The sequence below is a fragment of the Pinus tabuliformis genome, chromosome 1_2, assembly GCF_031772625.1.
Source record: "Pinus tabuliformis cultivar Carrire ecotype Pingquan chromosome 1_2, CPIR1, whole genome shotgun sequence".
NCBI lineage: Eukaryota > Viridiplantae > Streptophyta > Pinopsida > Pinales > Pinaceae > Pinus > Pinus tabuliformis.
Genome location: NC_142298.1, coordinates 291,108,647 through 291,112,981, shown reverse-complemented (window position 1 = coordinate 291,112,981; position 4,335 = coordinate 291,108,647).

Below are 4,335 nucleotides of genomic sequence, written 5' to 3'. Positions count from 1 at the left end.
GGCACAGGCTTTGCACTAGATTTCAAAATCACAATTCTAGTATGCAGTGGACTTCCTTACTCCAAAAATGCTCAACTAGTGTGAGGCACTATTGTTCAACATGAAGAGGCAACTGATCAAAGGCAAGTTGGGAAACTTGAAGCAGTTCTTCTTTGGATTGATTTTGGAAAATACTTTTTCAGATAAATCCCGTTGTGTGGTTGTGATAATGCATTGCCTTCGTAGTCAACCAGCTAATAAGAGGCTTTTTGCAAGACACGTTTAACGATATCTAGCCCATGCCACATAGGTTCAAACTTCGCAACTCCCAACTTATCATTGGCTTGATCATACAGTAAGACCATGACACCTTTAGCAAAAATGCGTGGAGAAACAGTTTGATAAAATGAGCTTTAACTCATTTTTTCTTTGCTTCGATCACCATCACATCAATACAATGGATCTCATCAAGCCTCTTGAGATAACCTAACACGCCTCTTCATGTGAGGTATTGGGGAGTAGCTCAATAGCTAATTTTAATGAAGGACTTTCACACTCGATCGGGAGTGTCACCTCTAAACCATAAACCAACTGGAATGGGGTAAAACTAGTGGTTATCTTAGCCAAAGTCTGATAAGCCCAAAGAGCTAAGAATAGCATGAGATGCCAATCCTTTTTATGCTTCTCAATGGTTCGTTGAAGAACAGTAATCAAGACTTTGTTAATTTCTTCAGCTCAGCCATTGACCTATGGGTAGTAAGGAGTTGAGATATCACGGTCAAGACCCAACTGAGTATTCATCTCTACCATCATGTAATGATGAAAATGTGATCCATGATTAGTGAAAATGGCTTGAGGGATGCCAAAATGGGCTATGACATGGTTGAAGAGGAACTGAGCAAAAGTGATACCGTCAACATTATGTGTGGGAACCGCCTTGGCCCATTTAGTAAAATAGACAACAATGGCGTTGATATAGCCATGCCCCCTGGCTGAGCGAGGTTTACATGTCATGAAATCTATGCCCATTTAGCAATTGGGCCAATGGTAACGACTGGGTGTAAGTGTGCTAGTGGGGTGCACTGTTTGCAGTTATAAATATGACATTCATGACATTTTTGAATGGAAAAAATACAATCTTTGAAGATAGAAGGCCAGAAATAATCGTCGTGAAGGTTCTTCTGAGTAGTGGCATAGCCTGACATGTGACCACCACATGCCCTAGAGTTGTAGTGATTCAAAACTCATTCATCCTCTTGAAGTGTTAGACATCTATGAAGAATAGAATCAACATCGACTTGGTACAACGTATCACTAATAATATGATAAGTTTGAGACTGATGCCAGATGTGGCATCGGTCAAATCGACACAAATCATATCAGAAATTTTGGGTTTGGAGATAAATAATGATATCTCTGTACCACAGGTCGAGAGTGCTGATGAGAAACAAAGTTTCATCGGGAATTTGCTCAGTAAAATCAGTGGAGGTGTTTGTGGAAGGAAGGCGCAGATCAATTCGGAAAAAAATGAATGATTTCTTTGATTTGGTAGTAGTGAACTCCAAATCAAACTATTTCAAGATAAAAATCAATTTATAATATTTTCCTCCAAGCAATTGATGATTCAGAATATAAGTCATGGAGTTACTGTCAAAAATCACTATGGTCTTCCGTAGAAGAATGTAATGGAGAATTCGTTGAACAGCATGGAGTGCTACCAAGGCAATTTTCTTGACATGAGCATATCAAGTTTCAGTGTCAATAATCTTTCAACTCAAATAATAAACCACATTTTCATTGCCATCGTCATCATCCCGGACCAACACCACAGCAATGGTATTGTTATCTACGGCCAAGTATAGGAAATAATCACGATGATAGTTAGGGGGATGCAATAAAGAAGCACTGATGAGTGTTTGATTTAGAGAATCGAAATATTTTTGGGAAATTTCATCCCAAATGAATGGGATTCCCTTTTTCAGAAAGTGAGTAAATCCCTTGGCAAGCTCAGCGTAATTAGGGACAAAGCGACGAAGAAAATTAGCCTTTCCTTGCAAACTCTACAATTAGTGCAACGACGAAGGAGGGGTAAATTTAAAATAGCCTCTACTTTTAGAGGATCTATTCGGATACCTTCTTTGGACACAACAAATCCCAAGAGTCGACTTGATTCTACACAGAAGACACATTTATGTAGATTGAGGCGAATATTATAGTGACAAAAATGTACATAAATTGCTCGAAGGTGGTCTAGATGGTCACAACGCTTAGTAGAATGATCTGGTAAGTCATCGAGATAAGTTTGAACAATGTGTTTAATATCATGAAAGGCATATGACATTTCTCTCTGAAAGGTAGCACCAGTGATTTTTAGACCGAAAGGGAGCTTCTTATAAGAAAAAACCCCCCCATGGACAAATAAAATTCATCTTGTGTTTATCATATGGTAATATGTTAATCTCGTTGTAACTAGAAAAACCATTCATAAAAGAGAAGATCTCACTCCCAGTGCACTCATTAATGATTTTATCAATAAAGGCAGTAGGATAATTATATTTAGGGCACACGTGGTTGATGTCACGGTAATCAACACAAACTTAGATTATCCCATGCTTTTTAGTAACAAGTACGATATTAGAGACCCAATCTATCAATGGGATAGGGTAAATAAAACCAACCTTTATAAGTTTTTCAACTTCTCCATTAATAACAATGGCCTTCTTGGGATGCACAGGATAGAGTTGTTAGCGAATTAGCTTTGCATCAGGATACGTGGGTTTTTCATGCACAACAATAGTTGGATAAATACCAGGCATTTCCTCATACCAACAAGCAAAAACATCTTGAAATTATTTGAAAAGGTTAGTGTAAACACTGATCTCATCAGGAGAACAGGAAACCCCAATGTAAATGTTCTCAACAATTCTAGATTTAGTGGAAATGTCGATTGGCATGGTTGCAGTAATTTTTCCCATATTACATTTAGACAAAACTTCATGCACCAGAACAGGTGTTTGAGGTGGCTGTGTTAGGTTATGAGAAACAAAAACTTCAAGGAACAAAGGAATCTCACTTAGACTTGGATGAAATGAGGAATGATGATGGGCATCATTCCAAGGAGTTTCATTAAGAGACATAACTTTAACAATACTCTTGTCAGTGGGGAATGTCTCGTTCAAGGGATCCGGAGAATCCCAAGAACCAAGTCAAGGAGATCGTGAATAGTTATCTAAGTGCATACTAAGAACAACATGACTTTTTTGAAGCATCTATTGAAGCCGAGACAATTTCATGATAAGCTTGTTCTAAGGGACTTAGGGGCATAGTGTGACCAAATGAATCAACCTGATTTAGAGAAGGAATGATCCATGAGTCAGTGGATATAGAGATCATGTTGATCGAGGCGAAATGTGGAGGTGGGAGAGAAAAATTTCCCATTAAAGCAAAATCTTTGAAAAGACCTGCCCCCATGCTCTCATATGGGATGTTGCCATTTGAGGCACTAGAATAGAAAAAGGACAATTGATTGACGATGACAATTTTTCCTTCATGAGGGAAACAGAGCACTCAGAACAAAGAGGAAACCACACAAAACATGGCATGGGTCCAACTTCACCCAAGTAGAAGGTTGTAATTCAGATTTGCATCTGCAACTTCCACTTCTAACTTGACAGACTTCCCTTGCAAAGTGATGGGAAAACTTGTGAGAATTCAATAAGGATGGGAGCCTTTGCCATCAAAGGCCTCCAAAGTGTTCGGGGACTGGTTGAGAGGTGGAGAGCCAATAGCTTTCCAACATGAAACAGACATGATACAAGTGGAAGCATCTTAATCAATGACAACCTTATGGATCATCTTTCCTTTTATAATGAGTTGAATTGAAAATGAAATATGATGAGGAAGACGAGGAACATGGTTTTCAAGATCGAAAGTAATCAAGTTCGAATTAGCAGGATCAATGCTTCCTATAGAAACAATAATGATCTCCGATGCATTGGAAAAGTATGGAGAACTTCCAAAGCAGACATCACCGAAGGCACTTGAGATAAATCTTCGACAATACCTTAATGTTGAGAAACTCTAGAGTTCAGGTTATAAGATGACTTTTGAAGCACACCTTTGGGAGGTGGTCGGATAACAGATTCATTATTAGGTCTCTCAATATGGAGAGTACCAAAACTAGGTGGAGCAGAAGTAGAAGGTATATCAATGGCTTATTTTTCCACTATCTTCTTTTGAGGGGTTTCATAATCTTTCGATCAAGTGGCTACAGAGATAGGAAATGAGCCCATCATCATGTAAACCTGAGAACCAGATGAGGTAGAGGATTGTGGTTGGTTTACCAACTGAATCTAC